General features: G+C 40.8%; 1 protein-coding gene across 3 annotated transcripts in view; it reads right to left on the bottom strand.

Annotated features, from left to right (window-relative positions):
- osbpl6 (oxysterol binding protein-like 6) overlaps window positions 1–20,342 on the bottom strand; it is a 172,007-nt gene extending 151,665 nt beyond the window's left edge. For 2 of the 3 annotated variants that reach the window (XM_041201528.1, XM_041201531.1), the window contains exon 1: window positions 19,992–20,342. The gene's annotated coding sequence lies outside the window, so the exon portion shown is untranslated. Of the gene's footprint in view, window positions 1–19,099; window positions 19,185–19,991 lie in introns of those variants that run through there. The other variant, XM_041201530.1, reaches the window with a different exon arrangement.
- Window positions 20,343–21,406: the final 1,064 nt, after the last annotated feature.

Genomic DNA, 21,406 nt, shown 5'->3' with positions numbered 1-21,406 from the left:
AGTGAACTTAAATTCCACCAACTGCCATGATGGGATTTGAACCCATGTCCTAGAGCATTACAGCCTTGGTTTAAACATGGACAAAAGAGCTGAACTCCCAAGGTGAGGTGAGGGTGACTACCCTTGACATCAAGGCACATTTGACCGAATGTGGCATCAAGGAGCTCTAGCAAAACTGGAGTCAATGGGAATCAGGGGGAAACTCTCCACTGGTTTGAATTATATCTAGCACAAAGGAAGATGGTTGTGGTTGTTGGAGGTCAATCATCTCAGCTCCACTGACATCACTGTAGAAGTTCCTCAGGATAGTGTCCTAGGCCTAACCATCTTCAGCTGCTTCAACAATGACTTTCCTTCCATCATAAGGTCAGAAGTGGGGATATTCACTGGTGATTGCAAGATGTTCAGAACCATTCCCTATTCCTCATAAACTGAAGCAGTCCATTTCCAAATACAGCAAGACCTGGACAATATCTAGGCTTGGGCTGATAAGTGGCAAGTAACATTCATGTCACACAAGTGTCAGGCAATGACCATCTCCAATAAGAGAGAATCTAACCTTGACATTCAATGGCGTTAACATCACTGAATACCCCACTATCAACATCCTAGGGATCACCACTGACCATAAACTGAACTGGACTAGCCATATAAATATGTGGCTACAAGAGCAAGTCAGAGGCTAGGAATCCTGTGGCAAGTAATTTGCCTCCTGACTCCACCATCAGCAGCGTGATGGAATACTCTCCACTTGCCTGGAGGAGCGCAGCTCGAAACAACATTCAAGAAGCTTGACACTACTCTGGACAAAGCAGCCCACTTGATTGGCACCCTTTCCACATTCACTCCCTCCACCACCAGCGAACATTGGCAGCTACAAGATGCACTGCAGGAACTCACCAGGGCATCTTCCAAATCCATAGCCATTGTCATCTAGAAGGAGAAGAGCAGCAGATAAATGGGAACACCACCACCTGGAAGTTCCAGTCCAAGCCACTCACCATCCTGACTTGGAAATATATTGCCATTCCTTCACTTTCCTTGGGTCAAAATCCTGGAACTCCCTCCCTAACAGCATTGTGGGTGTACCTACACCACTGGGACTGCAGCAGTTCAAGACAACAGCTCACCACCACCTTCCCAATGGCAATTAGGGATGAGCAATAAATGCTGGCCTAGCCAGTGACGTCCACATCCCGTAAATGAATAAATAAATAAATAGGGTCTCTGGATTACCAGTCCAGTGACATTACCACTATCTCCCCCATCTCCACCTGTGGAGAGAGAAAAAGAGTAACCTTGGACTCGGATGCCATTATTAAGAGAAGTGATCAACTGCATTGTTCACACTAAGCCAAATGGACATGAAAAAGGTTTATTTGTACCAAAATTTATCTTTATTACAACTGTTTATTTCTTGAGTGTTTATATGATTTCCATACCCAGATGTGCCCCTCCAGCCAAAAAGTTTGCCCACCCCGGATTAGCTCTACAGAAGAGTCAACACAGGTACATCGGAGTAAATTGCGTCCTTCTGTGCTGTATGAATCTATGAATACAATCATATTACAAATAGTAAGCAATAGGTAATACATTAAATGCACAAAACAGACAGCAGAATACTGCAAGACACTGTGCTAAGTAATTAATGAATATTAAAAATTGACACTCCCATAAGGCCGAAACTTAATGACTAATAAAAAAGAATATTGCATTCCCCATGCTCCATATCTGATGTGTGATATTGCTATAAATTCCTAAAAATCATACAAGTACTGAAGTAATTAAAAATAAATTGTAGCCAAAAATTACCATTATAGTTTGAATATGGAATGTTAGAAATATGATGAGAAAAAGTATTGGCAATGGTCACCATCTGTTTCAACTGCTTCATTTTATAATTAGCTTGCTGCTCATCCATTACATGATCTGACAGAATTTGCCATCAACAAAGGGGATACTTAAAACCGTTGAGTCAAATAACCAATTATGCACCAGTAATGCAATGTGCTTGACTCAGACATCTGACAGTGGTTTGTCCTTTACTATGCAAGCTGCTAATGTTTTCTATTTTTTGCCAATTTCATAGGCCGTGAATTAATTAGAATTTACCTTTTAGTTTAAGATGGACAACAATATCCCTTTTAAAAGATGCAGCACTCTGAAAATTTTTAGCATTCTCTATTTGTCAAGATTAATCAAAAGTTCCTTTAAATCACTAGTTAATTTGAAGGTTATGTCCCCAAGTGTTTCACGGTACAGGATTTGGCTCGAAAATAATAAACTCCGCAAAGTAATAAAATAAAACATCTGCCTTCAACACCGCAACCACTTCTCTCAGCAGTCAACACAAATTGCAGTCAAAAAACACCTTTGGGAATGGTTGCATGTGATATTCATACATGGTTGATCTGATAACGCTGAAGGGGAAAGGACTTATTGCACACTGTGCTCAAACATGCTGCAGCTTAGTCACATATAGTAGGCATATTAGAATAATACTTTAGCTGGAATCACACAACTCCATGCTGATTCTAAATTCTAGCTGAATAACCTAACAAATTAACAATGAATCTTGGGAAGTTCCGTGGGTAAAAAACATGTGCACCAGCCCTCCAGAGAGCCATTAACGTCAACTGGGGCAGCACTGCTATCATTAGCCAGGCAGAAAATATAAAAACCCAGCTATCACCTCAAATAGCAAAACATTTTATAAAATTTAATAATTTTATTATTGTATCAGCAATACCAAGCAGCTGGTTGGCCTTAGTGCACTGAGCGTTATACAATAAATACGTGACAGTGTTCTGTTTGATTAAACAAATCCTTCAATTTTACTATAAGTAGTACTTCTGGCTTTGAGATCTTAAGGAAAATATGAGTCCAATGTTTTTATAACTTCCCTCACACTCCTATCCTTTAACCATATTATGAAGGAAGAGAACAAAATCTGGTCACTGAACAGAAAAGTAAAAACAGATTGTTTCCAGCTGTTGAAGGATCTAGGATCAGGATACATAGATATGAAATTAAATATGAGATTTACAATCAAGAGCAGTGGGCAACAAGGCTGTGGAATGCACCATGTTGTGCTGATTGAAGCAGAGATCGTCAACATGGTTGCTCAAGTGGTTGGAGCAAAGGGGAATTAATTAAAGGGGAATGTAGTACTATGGGGACAGACTAGGTACATGGGATTAGGACTACTGTTCTCATGTAGAAGATGCACACAACTAAGGACTAGTTGGAACAAATAGCCTGTTTCACAATGTAATTTCTATATAATTATATGCTCTGGATATGTCACATTTGCTCTTGAACCTTGGCCACGAATTATTTTTGAAATTTGGGCTGTGAATCTTTGGAATTCTCTACCACAGAGGACTGCGGATGCTAAGTAATTGAGTATATTCAAGAGTGATATCCAAAGAGTTTTGGATACTAAGGGAGTCAAAAGGATATGAAAATGGGGTGGGGAAGTGAAGTTGAAGTAGAAGACCAGCCGTAATCATAAGAATGGCAGAGAGACTTGAGGGGCCAAATGACCTACTCCTATTCCTTGTTCTTATGTTGTCACTTGGTAGTACAGAACTTGAATATTGAAAAGTGAAATGTACTCAGCACACCCAGGATTGTTCAGCAAGTGCTGCCCAATCACAGACTCATATCTAAAAGTAGAGGTTTTGCAAGACCAGGCTGGTTGCGTACAGTCTCTATTGTGCAATATTATGAACCGAAGGAACATCAGACAATCACTGGGTTGTACAGCTGATGTGCCTGGCATTGCATTTGCACTGAAATTTATACATAGCATTGCTCAATTGAGAAGTAGGCTGAACTTCCTTTTGGATTGACCACAGCAGCCTGTTAGTGGAAAATACCATTGGAATAGCCACTGCCTGGTAGCAGCATGAAATGGTTTGCCTTTCCAGGGTAATTTGGGTTGTTCGCCAGGTATCGTGCAAACTCGTAAATGGGCCAAAGACCATCACTTTCGAACCTGAAAAGTGTCTGGTCTATCTCAAATTACCCTGCAAAGGTAAAATATCTCAAAAAAATTGAACAAAATGTTAAGCAAGCTTTTTCATGCTTCTACTATGCCAAGGTTACATGAGTGGTATTTTCCACTAACAGGATTCTACTGTCAGTCCAAAAAGACATTTTGCCTAACAAAAATTGAGCAGCTGTGTTCTGTTGAAGGGTCATGAGGAGTTGAAACGTCAATTGTGCTTTTCTCCGCCAATGCTGCCAGACCTGCTGAGTTTTTCCAGGTATTTCTGTTTCTGTTTTTGTTAAAAATTGAGCAGTGTTGTACAGGCAAATATCTATGACTTCGGATCACCTTTCATTTACTCTAATGCCAACTTGCCTATAAACCTCATCTCTCATTCAGTTACAATTTCATTCAGCTTTTGTGCAAGCTCAGGGTCGTGGCAATTTCTGAAAATTTGTATTTGCTCCCAAGTATTTTGCAGGTTTTCAATGCAAAGCTAACAATTTTAATCGATTATAGTGAAAACATTGAAGCTTCATGATTTTTCCCAAGTAATCTACATTATATAAAGGATTTACTGTAGTGTATCTTATAATTTGAACTTCTCAGATAGGCCATGCCTGTGTACAGCAACAACTGCAATTATAATTTATTTGATGAATGAAATTTGTAGCTGATTGGAAACTGTAGAAACAATGAACATTTTATGAAGTAATCTAGTGTATTTTTGGACATTTATATTCATTAAATACAGCATAAGTTAGCTAACTCACTAAATTTTCTATTTTAGCACCGCTGGCACAACGTGGGTGTACACATCAGAAAATTATGCACTCCCAGCCTGTAATTTTCCATCCATTAAATTTAAGCAAGAAATCTATGCTTAAGTGCTTTATATCAGGAACATAAAAAGGCAAACATGTTGCTGATAAGGAAATTAACAGGGCAAGGTTATTGATGTTTTAATATAAGCTGTTAATGGGTCAGGAGAGGAGCCCAAATGGAGGAGTTGGGTCTAATGGTACAGAACGGATCTGAGGCTGCGATCCCATTTCCTCAGCCATCCTCTCCCAAAAGGTTCTTTGGAGCTGTTCCCGCTAGTATCACTAGATTACAGAAAGCTCCAAAACTGCCAGAAAATGCCCACCTCCAATGGTCTCAAACCAGTTATACTGGACTCCAGGAACACTTTCCTCAGACCTACTACAAAAGAATGATGGTTGTGGTTGATGCAGACCAATCATCTCAACTCCAGGACATCACGGCATGGGTTCCTCAGGGTAGGGCCCTAAGCCCAAACATTTTCAGCTGCTTCAATGACCTCCCTTCTAACATACGGTCAGAAGTGGTGATGTTTGCTAATGATTACAGAGTGTTCAGTTGCAACTCTTCAGACACTGAAGCAGTCCATGTCCACATGCAACAAGGCCTGGACAGAACTGAGCTGATAAGTGGCGAGTAACATTCAAGCCACACAAGTACCAGACAATGGCCACTCTAGTGTATTGAAAATTGCATTGTGCATTTTGTCCACTTGAGGCTACCATGGACCACAGAAGGTGTCTGGTAGGAAAAGAAAAATAAGAAGAAAGGATCCATGTTTAACAGCTTGTGAAGTTCTAGTTCTAAATATCTGACTGAATGTATAAATGTTTACATCCCAAGAACTTCACAAACATCTCCAACAAGACAGAATCTGACCATCTCTCCTTGAAGTTCAGCAGCATTAGCATCACTGAATTTCCCACTCTTAACATCCTGGGGGTTACCATCGGTCAATATCTTAACTGGGCCAGCCATATAAATACCATGGCTACAAAATCAGATCAGACGCTGGAGATTATGCAGTGAATAACTCATCTCCTGAATCCCCAAAATCTGTCCACTATCACAAAAGGCACAAGTCAGAATGGAATACTCCCCATTTGCCTAGATGAGTGCAGTTTTAATAACACCGAAGAAGCTTGACAACATCCAAGACAAAGCAACCAACTTAACTGGCACTCAATCCAACATCTTAAACATTCAATCCCTCCACCCCCAGCACACAGTGACAGCATCTATAAGATGCACTGCAGCAACTCACCAAGGTTCCGTCGACAGCCCCTTCCAAGCCCACAACTTTCACCAACTAGAAGGACAAGGGCAGCAGATGCTTAGGAGCACCTGCACTTACAAGTTCCCCTCCAAGTCACACACCATTCTGAATTAGAATTATATATCACTGCTCCTTCACTGTCTCCAGGTCAAAATCATGGAACTCCCTGCCTAACAGCACTGTGAGTGTACCTACAGCACATGGACTGCAGCAGTTCAAGAAGCTGGCTCACCACCACCTTCTCAAGGGCAATTAGGAATGAGCAATAAATGCTGGCCTAGCCAGTGATATCCTTCCCTTGCATTGTTCAGAAATTCAGATAACTTGATCTTGCTCTCTAATCCCACAGCTCTCCCATTGCTCCAAGAACCTAAACCCCACCTCAAAGCCCCAATGATGTCCACTTCCAGTAATCCTAGTACTTTCCCCTGGCATTCACGATCAGGTGTCTCTCTGTGTCCCTCTCTCTCTTTTCCAACTAGTCTCAAATAAGCCAGCAAGAAAAGATAGATAAATTTGAAAAGAAAATGAAGTTTATACAGTGTGATAGGACTTCTTTCTTACGCAGTTTTATCATCTGAAAGCACAGCATTAGTTTTCACATGTATACTGACAATACCAAACTCTACCTCACCACCACCTCTCTCAACTTTTCCATTGTTGTTAAATTATCAGACTGCTTATCTGAAGTTGAGGTCATATTCTTTGTAAAGATGGAAGGGCTCCACATCCCAGCCAAAATGATGCTGGAGCCTGGAATCTGCAAGTCTCATGCATGAGCCGGTACCCACTTCTTTTAATTGGGGCGAGGGTTGGGGGTGGCGGGAAGAACAAAGCAGAAGGTATTTTGTTTATCCACAGTTCATATAGAAGCAATTTTGGACAAAGGTTCAGAAACACGACTCATGGGCTGTAAACGTTTGGGGAAAAGGTCTGAACCTACTGGAGTTCTTGGGAGAGGTAAGATACCCTTTGGGAGAGGTAAAGTATCCCTTGGAAGAGATCAGGTACCCTTTTGGAGTGGTTAGGTACCCTTTGGGAGAGGTCATGGCTACTCTTAACAATCCCAAAGGGCCACATGAATGTAACCATAAGACGTAGGAGCAGAAGTAGGCCATTTGGCCCATTGAGTCTGCTCCACCATTCAATGAGATCATGGCTGGTCTGATAATGCTCAACTCTACTTTCCAGCCTTTTCACCATAACCCTTGATTCTCTTACTGATTAAAAATCTGTCTATCTCAGCCTTGAATATACTTAATGACCCAGCCTCTATAGCCCTCTGTGGTAAATGATTCCACAGGTTCACTACCCTCAGAAGAAATTCCTCCTTATCTCTGTCTTAAATGGGTGATCCCTTTCTCTGAGATTATGCCCTCTTGTTTAGACTCTCCCATAAGGGAAAACAACCTCTCAGCATCTACCCTATCAAGTCCCCTAAGAATCTTGTATGTTTCAATAAGGTCGCCTCTCATTCTTCTATACTCCAACGAGTACAGGCTCAACCTACTCAACCACTCCTCATAAGAAAATTCCTCCATACCCCAGCTCAACCCAGTGTACCTTCTCAGCACTGCCTCCAATACCAGTATATCTTTCCTTAGATAAGGGGACCAAAACTATTCACAGTATTCTAGGTGTGATCTAACTAGTGCCTTGTATAATTGTAGCAAAACTTCCTTATTTTTATACTCCATTCCCTTTGAAATAAAGGCCAACATTCCATTTGCCTTTCCTATTACCTGTTGAACTTGTACGCTAACTTTTTCAGATTTGCGCATGAGGACTTCTAAATCCCTTTGTGCTGCAGCCTTCTGTAGTCTCTCTCCATTTAAATATTCAGCTCTTCTATTCTTCTTGTCAAAGTACATAACTACACATTTTCCCACATTATATTCCATTTGTCAAGTTTTTGCCCACTCACTTAACCTTTCTATATCCTTCTGTAGGTGCTTTGTGTCATCCTCACCACTTGCCTTCCCACCTATTTTGTCATCCGCAAACTTGGCAATAGTACATTCATTTCCCTCATCCTAGTCATTAATATATATTGTAAATAATTGTGGCCCCAGCACTGATCCCTTTGGCACTCCACTAGTTACAGGTTGCCATCCTGAAAATGCCCCCTTTATCCCAACTATCAGTTATCCAATCTTCTATCCATGCTAATAAACTACCCCCAGCACCATGGGCTCTTATCTTATTAAGTAGCCTTATGTGCGATACCTTATCGAACACCTTTTGGAAATCCAAATATATTACATCTACTGATTCCTTTTTATCTATCCTGCTTGTTATCTCTTCAAAGAATTCTAATAAATTTGTCAGGCATCATTTCCCCTTCATGAAGCCATGCTGACTCTGCTTGATTATATCATGCATTTCTAAATGCTCTGCTTTACAGCCATTATAATAAACTCTAACATTTTCTCAAGGACGGATGTTAAGCTAACTGGCCTACAGTTACCTGTTTTTTGGTCTCCCTCCCTTTTTGAGTAAAGATGTTACATTGGTGGTTTTCCAATCCTCTGGGACTTATCCTGAATCTAAAGATTCCTGGAAGATTACTACCAGTGCATCCACTATCTCCGTAGCTACTTCCTTTAATATCCTACAGTGCAACCCATCAGGTCCGGGGGCTTATTGGCCTTTAGTCCCATTAGTTCCCCTTTTGAACTTTTTCTCTAATGATAGCTATTGTATTTATTTCCTCCCCCCACATTTTGCCCCTTGATTATTTAGTGCTTTTGGAATGATATTAGTGTCTTCTACCGTGAAGACTGATGCAAAGTATTTATTCAACTCCTCTGCAAGTTCCTGATTCCACATTATTATTTCCTCAACCCCATTCTGTCAGGGGCCTATGTTCACTTTGGCCTCTCTCTTCTTTTTTTATATATTTAAAGAAGCTCTTACAGTCTGTTTTTATATTACTTGCTAGCTTACTCTCCCTTTTGATTACATATTTGGTCATCTTCTGTTGATTTTTAAAACTTTCCCAATCCCCTGGCTTACCACTAATCTTTGCCACATTGTATGTTTTTTCTTTCAATTTGATACACTCCTTAACTTTCTTGGTTAATCAATGTTGGTTTATCCCCTTCCTAGAATCCTTCTTCCTCACTGGGATAAATCTTTGTTGTGAGTCATTGTTATGACACAGCAGTTGGTAAAGGCTGAGTTGTTTAAATCCCAGAGGGAAACTTGAACAATTGTCATAACCTATATTTCCAATTGGTATGTTTGAGATGCAGCTCTGAATTCAGGAACAAAACCACCAAGCCTCAAGAGGTTTCTTTATATAAAACCAAATTAAACATTTATTAATTCAACAACAAATTAAACACATACACATCTACAAATTACTACCATAATAACTTTTAAACAAATTCTCAAATTAATCACTCCCAGGTAAATCTTCACCAAGGCAACAATAACCCACAGACTTTAAACAGACACCAGGCAAAGCACATTTGACCTCATGAATTCAAAATGAGGTTCCTTTCCAGACACAGTTGTAGGCTTATAAGGCTGGTTACATCTTAAATGGCTCTGCCCTGCACACACAAAACTCCTGTTTATATCTAGCTTTCCCTTTGAAAGTAAATTTTCCATTGTATTACCAGGTTTTTTAATTTTACCTCTCCTAACAATAACCCTTTTATTACACCAATTTTTTTAGCATTATCAACACATTGCTTGGTGTCTCCTAGCTAGGTGCAAGGTTTTACCCATTCTTTTGAATGGTTTATTCAAAAAAATGCAAATGTACTCTTTACCTTTTAACCCTTACGTTTATCTAATTAGCAGCTCAAACTATTATACATCAAAGCACCCAGACTAGCTGGCTTTAATCCAATTAAGCCGCACACAGACACACACATTGCCACACAGATAGACACAGACTCTACTATAATTCCAATTTAAAAATAATTTCCAATAACGTTATACACATTAATACCTCTTCATGACAGTCATGATCTATTTTCTTTAATGTCTGCCATTGTTCATTGACCATCTTTTCTGCTAAACTCCTTTCCTAGCCTGCTCCAGCCAACTCTTCCCGCATTCCTTTGTAATTACCCTTATTTAAGTTTAGCACAGTTGTTTCCGACCCAAGTTTCTCACTCTCAAACTGAATGCTAAATTCTATCATGTTATGGTCACTGTTTCCTAGGGGATCTTTTACTCTGAGATCATTTATTAAACCTGCCTCATTACACATCACCAGATCCAAAATAACCTGATCCCTGGTTGGATCAACAACATATTGTTCTAGGAAACTGTCCCGAATATACTCAGGATTCTAGCTCGTGGCTACCTCTGCCAATTTGATTTTCCCAATCTACGTGAAGATTAAAGTCACCCATGATTAATATACTGCCTTTTTTACATGCTCTAGTTAACTCCTGATTTATTCTCTGCCCTACAGTACAGCTACATGAACTGAAACCTATTCATCCCACACCAATCTGAGCCACGCATTTAACTCTTTGTCTTTCCTTACCATTTGCCAGTTTGCCCATTGCTCAGATAGTAATCCTGGGATTATTACCTTGGAGGTTTTGCTTTTTAATTTAGCTCCTAACTGCTCAAATTCTTTCAGCGGAATCTCCTTTCTAGCCCTATCAATGTCGTTGGTGCCAATGTGGACGACAACTGGATCCCTCCCCTCCCACTCCAAGTTCCTCTCCAGCTCTGAGGAGATATCCTTAAAACCGGGCAGGCAACACAGCCTTCAGGATGCATGCTCACGGCTGCAGAGAACACTATCTATCTCCTTAATTATACTGTTCCTACCATTACCAAATTCCTATTTTTTCTTGAATGGCTCCCTGTACAACAGGACAGTGGTCAGTTCGCTCATCGTCCCGGCAATCCCTATTCTCATCCACACAGCTTGGAAGAACCTTGTAACTGTTGGACAATTTCATGGGCTGAGGCTCCTCAAACGCCACCCCTTGGGGTCCCCATACCTGCCTCACCTGCATTCACACCCTCCTTCCCTGATCACAGACCAAATTTGAACTATCTAACCTGAGGGGTGTGACTGCCTCCTGGAGCAAAGTGTCCAGGTAACTTTCCCCCTCCATGTTGTGGCGCAATGTCCACAGCTCAGACTCCAGCTCCTTAACTTGGATCCAAAGCTCTGCAAGCTACTAACACATACTACAAATGAAGTCTCCACACTCTCCCCGCTTGGTTTTTAAAAGAATTCTCCACACTCGCCACGCTTGGTTTTCAAATGAAGTCTCCACACACTCGGTTTTTAAAACGAATTCTCCACATTCACCTTGCTCGGTTTTTAAAACGAATTCTCCACACTCACCAGGCTCGATTTTTAACAGGAGGATGACAATGTTAATAGGATTAAATGAGTTCAATTGTGAGGAGGCCTGTCTCAAACAAAAACACCTGCATGGACCAGGTGAGCCAATGAGCTGATTCTGCACAGCACATTCTTTATAATTTTATAAAATACACAAAATGAGACACACAGAATAGGAATGGAGTTTGCATGTGTCCAAATTACGTACAAGTAAATTCTGAATTAACATTAATTCAAAATTTGTTGAGCTAAGTGACAACCTTAAATCTTTCATTTGTTGACAATTCTGCAATGATCTGATTATTTGTTGAACTGGCTGCATGGAGTTCCTGTTTATTCAGCAGTATAATAGAGACTGAAGGATCGTGACTCAAAGTGTAAATTAACAATATCACTTTACAGGCTTTTGGAGTATTGGGTAACTCCTCTACAGCCCTCTCCCAAAGTGTGGAGCAGGTGACTGCTGTGTATGCAGACTGAACTTCTCAGGCCCTTAAATCCCAGTGCACAGATAGACCAATGATGCATGATGCAATATTTCCAGAATGGAATATTCTGTTGCCTGGAAACAAGTGACACATAGCATCACTCTTAGGCCTTTGCTATCAGTGCATCAACACTGGAATCATCCCAGTAAGAAATCCACTTAATGAGTTGATATGTGAGAATAGGAGCACAATTACTAATGTTGCAATCATCTCTAGCACTCATCTACAAACATGGTGGCTTCTAAACACACCAGATGCCCATGTAAAAATAATATTTAAATAGCTAAACAACTAGTTTCATCAATAACAATTTGTGTCACGTATTAGATAAATCAGAAGTCATAATAAAATGTAATTCATCATATTCCATATAAATAGTTGTTTAGTAGTACAGAACTTGAGTATTGCTGAAAAAAAAGAAATTTTTTTGTCGAAGCTTTTCATCTTGCACACATTAGGACAATTTGCAAGAAAACACCAACATCGGGGGAAACAACATATTTATGCTGTATGAGAAGAGAGTGCTGATTGGTTGGCAAGTGGACTCTGGTTGTGGCGCTGCCATGGAGAATGCAGTTGATTGTGACTGACAGTTAACTGCCAAGCAGCGTTTGCAATTTCAACCAGGTAGCTTGACTCTGATTGGTCAAGACATTGCCCTGAGGAATGAACAAGTGAATGGCTGTAACTTTTGTTTAGCTGAAACAGGCATAATGTGCATACATGTTTTTTCTGTCTGCAAAGAACAGGGCCCTGTGTGTTAATATATTTAGCTTCCGGCACACACCAATGTGCCACACTGCAAGCCAGACTGATAATCTTAGATTGGTTGTCAGCGTAATTCTTAGCACATTCAGCTAAACAAAATTGTAACAATAGTACATACACATTCAACAGCAACAACCAAGTGAAGTACCTGAGCTTTACCTTGCTGTTTTCAATTTTTATTATTTATGACAAACACATACTGCAGTCACATACTAGAGTACATTTTCAGTCCTGATAAGAAAGTATGTTTTTCTGGTATACAGTAATAATCAGTAGTCACACTATTAACACCTGTCCAAGCAAAAAATAATCCATGATAGCTGAGATGCAAATAATTGTAAGACACTGATATGGGCAGGAGGTTCTATAATTATAGCATATCAAAGGTCAAATAGTTCTAAATGAATAACAGAATTGCATATCCATATGCAGAGAAGAGATACAAACAACAGTATGTTCACTTGAAAGGCAAGAATTTAGAATTCAAATTTATATATAATCCCCACGCATCATTTACGCTAAAATGGCACAAATACACAACACTTATGCAATCCATTAAGAACATCAGTTATTATTAAAAGTTTTAAATGACGACAAAATTTAGAAAAGCATTGTCATTCCTTGAAAACATAGGGCTGGATTTTCATGGAGTTGGGGAGACTCCGTGAAAGGGTGAAAATGGAGGCTGGGACCCAAATCTGGGATTCCCAACCACGTTCTGTGGTTTCAGATTTTTAGGAGTGCCTTTTAAGGGTGCAGACTGCTGCGAGCCCGCACGCTGCACTCCCAAACTGGCCAGCTCCATTGTGGGGATAGCGATATCCTAGCCCTCTAATTTTCATGGAGTCAGGCCAGCTTTGCAAAGAACCGTGGTTCATAGCACCTCAGAGGCGCCTTTAAAACAGCCTGCCTCAGCACCTAGCAGTCCCGTGCCCACTTCCAAACTCTTCCCCAGGTCGGCTAGCCTGACTGCAGCCTGCACTCGCTCCCCCACGATTAAAATCCCACCTTTCCTGGCACTTTCTGCTGAGGCAGGTGGTTCAAACCAGGAATTTTCCCAACAACTGCTACCCACCTCAAGGATAAAGTTCCAGCCCATAGCATAAAAATAAGAAACAACTTGTTCAAAATAGCTTTCAATGGAGGACCTCAACCTAAAATTACATGAAATCCACAAACAGAATATGATAACTGTTATGTAAAATCCATGGGAAATCCTGTGACCCCTGTCATGAAAATATAATAATTTTCACAATATTATTGTGATTTATTGTAAAGGTAGGTTAAGAGTGGGGTTTGGATTAGTTTCTTTGTGTAGGTGTGTGTGTGGGTGGAATTTAATTGAGTTAGAGACAGTTAGTCTGGAGCCTATGAATATTCAAAAGGGAAGCTAGGTTTGGAATGCTAAATACGTAAACATGGCTGAAGTTTTAGAATGTGAGGTGTGAGGAACATTTGCATTTTTAAATAAACCAGAGTTGTGAATTTCAAGGGCTGGTAAGGTGTTACACCTAGCCATAAGAAGCTAAGCCAAACAGTGCGTTTATTTTCCCCAAGGATTACTGATAATATGAAGACTATGAAAGATTTATAATATGGAAAAAGTAAAGTTGCAAAGACATATTGGAACAATGGGATTTACATTAAAAAGGAGAAATGTGTATAAAGGGGCTGAGGTTGTGTAAGGAAAAGGCATTCTAAGATTTAACAAGTGTGAAAAGCCTCCAGCCTCTAGGTATGAAGTTGCTGTGTACAGGAACCGAAGCTAAGAAAACTCACTGTGAATATCACTGCCCAGGGTAATGTGTGCTTTGCCTGGGTCTGTTGAAATTTATTTGTTTTTACTGTTGCCTTAACGGAGAAGTAACCGGGAGTCAGATTAATTAGGGGAGCTTGGAGTTATCATAGTAGCAATTTGTAGACCTTTTTATGTGCTTAAAATCATTTCTTTTATTGATAAATGTTTAATTTAGTTTTGTAAAAAACCTCTAAAGACCCGTGGACTTATTATTACCTAATTCAAGGCATGCATCTTGAAATAAAAATACAAACTGCAAAAACAGTTGTGGCAGCTGTTTCAAGTTTCCCTCTGGGATTTGAGCAGCTCAGCATTTACCATCCGCTGTGCCATAAGATACCTCTCTGAAATAGTTATCCATATCCCTCCATCCCCCTATCTTTTGACATCATCTTATGAATTTTTTAATCAAATGCTTTTCAACTTCTACTTTAATATTAGATTTTTCGCAGTTTCTGAGTTTCTCCGTGTCAAAAAATCTCCTAACCTTTCCCTTCATTCTTCTTTGTACAGTCTGAAACATATACACCTAGTTATCAACTCACGGACTAATGAACACAGTTTTCTACTGAATATGAAAACCCTTCATTAGTCTGAACATCTGTAGTCGATCTCCATTTAGCCTTCCCTGCTCCAAAGGAAAAGAAAAGAGCCCCAATTTCTCTAGTCTATTAACATTACCAAAGCCTTTCATCCCTGGTATGATCCTAGTGAAATTCTCTCCGCAGTTCATGTTTCCTACCTGTTTCAACATGCAAAGCATCCCATGACATTTCTTACATTCAAGGCATTATGTAAATGTAAGTTGCTACATATTGTAGCACCTTATCACATCTCTCAAAAATGCTTCAAAACACTGATTATTAATGAATTACTTCAAAACACAATAATATTAAACAAAGGTTACAACCGTTTTATACACAGCAAGATTCCACAAATAGTGATGAGTTGAACAACTAATCACTTCATTTCTAATGGCTTTGGTTGACGGAGTTGTCCAGATCAAAAAGGTTGCTGGCTGGGTGGGGAGGAAGGGAGCAGAAATAGGACATTCAACAAAATTCTGTCAATCTCAATCTTTAAACTTTCAACTGAAACCTTTTGGGAGTCTAATCTCAGATTCCCAGTACCCTTTTTCACACAAAGTGCTTCTTGATTCCAATACTAAAAGGTCAGCTCTTATTTTAAGCTCATGCCTTGTTATGGATTCCACTGTCAAGGGAAACAGTTTCTCTATATCTGCCCTAATGAATCCCTTTATCATTTTAAAGTTGACCTTCTGAACTCAACAGAATACAAACCAAATTTATAGTTTATCTGCATAAATTAACCCTTTAAGGTTGAGTATCATTCAGTGAGCTGTGCCATACCCACTCTAAGGCCAATAGGTCTTTCTTGTGATTGGGTGTCCAAACTGAATATAATCCTCCTAATGGGGTTTAACCAATCTCTGTACAACTGAAGCATTACTTACTCACTTTTGTATTCCAGCACCCTTGAGATAAAGGCCATTAGTCTTTTTGATTGCTTTTTGTATCAATGCACTAGATTTTTAAGATTTGAGTACACGAACAGCTAAATCTCTTCAGTCCTCCACAGTTCCACCTCTGTTCCAACTTCCTTGTTTCCTTCAATTAATGCCATAAGATTATCTATTTTCAATGTGTTCTTTATTAAGGGAGCAATGTCAGCCAGGGCATTCAGAGGACCCCCAACCCTCCTTCACCGAATGCCATGGAAGCTTTAAATGTCAAGGTCCAACATGATTCAACCAGCTGTGGATCAAACAATGTTTGCCATGTTGACTGGCAGCCTCCAGGACAGAGATGGCATCTGAAAAAAATTGTATGCAGCTCACAAGGCAAAGTTGCTCTTATAACATGTATGAGCTTAGTGAGGTGCACATACAAATAGTACAAGTGCAAGAGCACATGCATCTAAAGTAGAAATTTACAACTTTATCATTACCTGACAGAGGTCAGAAATTAATTGACTGCCATTCCACAATGTACCACACTAAAACACACAAAGGCAGCATGGGATTCTCATTTTAAAAAGAAAAGCAGTTCAAAATCATAACTTCTGTAATTTAAACAAATCAACTGCAACACTTCAAGAAACTACATCAATTTCTTCAGCAAAACACTATCAGTAAACTCCTCTAACTCTATCTCTAAAAAAGATTCCCCATAATCTGAATCTATAATATCTACTCTTTTTAATTCCTTGGTATTCCACTATGTGCACGCCAATGGCAAGTGCGAGGCCTTGACAGTAAGCAGATAGTAATTTAATATTAAATGTTAGCGATATAGTTAGACACATCATAAACAAAATTAGCCTACTTCACAGACATAAAATGATATAACCACCATTACTCAGAAAAACTATTCACTTTTTTTTGTTTTTTTTCAATTAAGTATCAAGTTTCACAAGCAGATCATACAAATGACCAAGAAGTTTCAGTCAAGTACACAAATATTGACACTTCAGCAATAACCCCATTTCCCTTTGGGTTCACTGATAGTGGGATCACACCACCAATAGACATCCACTAAGAAAAGTTAACCTTTGCTGAAATCGATAAGATTGCTGTTGTTGGTTTTAACAAGAATTTCTATTCATGGTCCAACTTTTAATGTAGGCTGGCTTTTCCTTCAAATATGAGTGAAGTCATTACATTCTTTCCCTAATGCTTTTCTCTTACATCAAGAGAATATAACCCACAACAGTTTTAACAGGTTTTTATATTTTGAATATCATCATGTAAATCATTGGAATTCAGACAGAGCTTAGAACAGTTGAGCATGAACATGAATGATTAAAAGTTGAATTTTGGTTTCCTCCATTTCAACTTGCTAGTTTAAAAAAAAAATTAGGGTGCTGCTTTGGAAAATTTTTATCTGTTTGCAGTTTCACTTGACCATTAATGATACAACAACAGTGCTTGCCTTCCCCAGCATTACAAAATTAGTCACCAATTTAAAAAACAAGCCAGAATAAACTTTATAGTTATATAGTGCACTTCAGGTCAAAAACATCTCAACACTCTTTATAAAATGAATGAATGTTTGTAATGTATGCAACCACTATAGAGGCAAACAGCAACCATGTGTAACAGCAGCATACTGTAATTATCTACGAAAGAAATGAGGTCATTAGGTAGCATTGGTTAAGTGTTTTATTCATTTATGGGATGCAGGCATTGCTGGCTAGGCCCTGGGCTCTGCATTTCTGCAGGGGCAGTCATTGGGGCATATACCACAGATGAGGCCCCTGGCAGAAAAGCTGGTGAAGCAGTGAAAGATGAGGGGGCTGAAATGGTATTGAAACCTTCATCCTCCACACCCACCTCCACAGCCCTTGGTTGGCATTCAGGATAGTTAGATTAGGTAGGCTGCTGGACCTTCCAGCCACCACTGTGCCACTAGAGTGAACACCCTGTTGTGGGTATGCAGCTCCTCACGTACTGCATGGAGGTCAGTCCATGAACGGCCTGCTCCAGACTACTGAGTCAGCCATGAACCCTTTTGCAGGACATTGTACTGATCTTGCATGCACTCTGTGAAGCTGCATATCTCCCTCGACAAGATTGGCCATTCTCTCACGGATGGCCTTCATGCAATCAAACCCCCAAAACATGGTTGAGTTCGTCACCCCAACGGACTCCTCCACTTGCAGCGAGAGAGCTCTCATTGCTTCAGGAAACTCCACCAGATGTCCACACATTGCTGATGCTGCTCCAACTACTGTGCCCCATAATTCACATGAGGCCCTCCCTGAAAGCCTACTGCAGCATCATCTTGTCTGCCCTCCCACTGCCAAAGGGGACTGTGAACAGATGTTTTTGACTCAGATGCCTTCTCCTGCACTCTGGTGCAGTGCCATTCAGGCTGTGCTATTGACACTAAACATGTGCACTCTCTCTCTCTGATGTGCTAATATCTAGTGTTGGCAGGCTGTGTGCAGTTCAGATGTGACCATGCTGCCTTGGACATCCACCACTCCTCCTGAGGCCTGAAGGATGACCTGGTTCCTGGAGACGGGCTCATGGCAATGGGATCTGAGAGACGCAAAACAGGAGCTAACTAGAGTAAATTTTGGACATTTTGAGAGCACACACAACTCTAATCCAGTGCCTTCAACCAATTCCCAATCTGCTTCATGCACTAACACCATCACCTCCGCCATTGACATCCTGCTCGAATGTGCCTCTAACATCGCCTTTGGCACCTGGCAATTTGCAATTCACCATCTCCGAGAGAGTTCAGAGGGCACCCTGGCAATATCCATTGCTGTCTCTTAAATCGAATGAATCGTCCTTAGCTATGCTGACCCAACCCTAGTCTGGGCCATCCCTCTCGCACTGAGAGCCCACTTTTCCTGCAAGTACAAAATGCAGAGAGATGAATCCATTTGGCTCTTCATCCAGAGACAAATCTGATCAATGTGGCAGTATATCACAGTGGACATTCACACGTCACCCCATAACTGCTCACGATCAACTTGGCCATACCTCCCCGATTACATGAATGAATGTATGTGCCAAGTGTGCCCCAGCTGCTGTGCCATTCAACAGTCAACCATCACAGGGACATCTGTATGATCCTGTCAAACAACTCACCTTGCCGGAGTGCAGCAGGTTGTGGAACCACTTGCGGCACTCGATCCATGATGAATGGTATTCCCCTGCTGTGCTCACGAGGCTGCTATCTCCTGCCATGCTTGCTTGGTAAAGCTCGGAGGGTTTCTCCTTCTACTTGGATAAAATAATTCCCTCCTGTTATGATCCCAGCTGATGTTACTGCTGGACAATGCAGATTCCAGAGGGGAACCTGGCTTGATTAGATCCTAACTTTTTTTTTGAAACCATGGAGGAAAGTTACTAAACACATTCACAGGAGTCTGCTGATGAACTTTTAACACAAAGAATAAAACATTTATTAAACAAGAAAAAAAGTGAACTATGTTACACCAGACAAAAAGGTTGGAAAGATCTCAATACAACACAAGAAAATTATTCAAATATTCACTACTCTTTCACCCCAGCTACACCAAAACATGAACATACAAATTCAGAAAAATAAAACAATTTACCATATCTATCTTATACTCTAATATTCAGGGTAAGTATGCAGTACATGTGAATTAACAGGTGAACTGCGGCCAGGCACACCCCACTCCAAAGTAAATGACAGATGTGGCCAAAGCAGATTCTATGGATCTTTCAACAACCCACCCAGATGCTTGTTACACTGTAAGCCAACCTGCCTCACTGAAACTCTCTCTTTCTCAGAGTGTTTTTAATCTCCACGTTTGAATAACTTTCCTTAGAATTCTCTTCAAACATCGCTCCCACTGGATGGCTTCAACAAAAATTCACCTCCAGGGTTTCAATCTCACCTTCCCAAGATTCCCTTCCCTTAGATCTTTGGGTACCCTCACACTTCACCTTCCAAGCACACTTCCAGATCTTTGGCCATGCTAAGCAGAACATCATTGCTCCAAAAGAGTACCTTTGTCCCTACGGCCTGCAATGTGGAGTCACCAAGCTTTGGCTGCCCTCTTGGGTCTTCTGGGCTTCTCTCTAGCCCACTTTGCTTCAAGTCTGCTCCCTGAAGCTCTTTCTTTAACTTCAAGCCTTTCCCTCTCCCCCTTTCTTTTATCTTCACTAACTAGGATCTCTCTTTGATCCCTGCCTGGGACTTTCTTCTGGGGCTCTTTCTGTCCCACTCCCTGGTTTGGGACCACCTTCTTATTTTGGACCTTGTAGAAACACATTCTGGGAGGCTCCTTAGTCAAACAAAACAAACGTTATTTGCTCGAGAGTTTCCGTGGCTGCTTGTATGCAGCCAGTCCCTCATACAGCCACCTTTTCCTCGGAAATCCCTCCTTAGAATTTATTCCTCCGCACTAGCCACACATTGGTTGAGCAAATCACATGACCCCATCTCAGTTGAAATGATCTTAAAGTGACAGTCATCACAGAGCTTCTCCCTGTCCCCCTCCCAATGTCCTGCCCCCTGGATCACCTTCTCTCAAATGGTGTTGCAGTTCAGGTCACCTGACCTGCAGTTCCACGTCATTTCACTTCCTTTCCTTCTGCGCATGTGCGCAGGGCTGGTTGCTGGCCTAAAGATGTGAAAGACACCAACTGCACATGTACAGTCATTCTCCAGCCAGCGCATGCGCAGAAGATCCAAAAATGTAAAAAAAAAACATGAACTGCGCATGTGCGGCCACTTCCCAGCTGGCGCATGCACAGAAGTTCCAAGGCCTGCTGGGAACTATGGTTTCTGAACTGCGACTCACTAACTTAACTTAAGGTAAGTATTGGAGCTCATTATACTCCGGCATTGCACTCCCTGGACCACGAGCTCGAGATCCTGGGCGCAGAACTGGGGTGCTATCCCTCCTGACCTTCTGCAGCGGTCCTCCTTTGTGGTATTCTTACATGACAAAGAAGAAAGCATGTGGATAAGTATTTTTCTCACTTTGTGTGGCGCAACACATAACCCATGTCCTTTCGCATACAGGGACCTGATTACCTAATTGAGCACAGACTGATGTTGCTAGTGGTGGGGGAGGGATGGGTGGGGTGGAGGAGGGGGACAGTGACAGCTTGAATGCTCTGTGGCCTGGCATTTGTTGTGTGCATGCCAAACTCAGATGGGATGACAGTGTGTTGTGAGGTTAACGGACGAGGCACGTTTGGGTACCCACATCCAGACAGATCGGATTTCAAAGACTAAGTAGAAAGGCTAAGATTCTGCATGCAGCGTTTATAAAGCTGCCCAAAACAATATGATGAATCCAGTTACCACAGTGTGCCCAGACCTGATGAAGCTGCCCAGATGGTTGTATCTTGTGAAGTTTTGCTAGCATTGAGAGGGTTTTTGAGAGAGAGTCTTTGCTAAAAAGTGACTGCTCT

The sequence above is a fragment of the Carcharodon carcharias genome, chromosome 12 (genome assembly GCF_017639515.1).
Source record: "Carcharodon carcharias isolate sCarCar2 chromosome 12, sCarCar2.pri, whole genome shotgun sequence".
In the NCBI taxonomy this organism is placed as follows: Eukaryota; Metazoa; Chordata; class Chondrichthyes; order Lamniformes; family Lamnidae; genus Carcharodon; species Carcharodon carcharias.
Note: the sequence above shows the minus strand (reverse complement) of the source record. Positions and strands in the feature narration are given on the sequence as shown.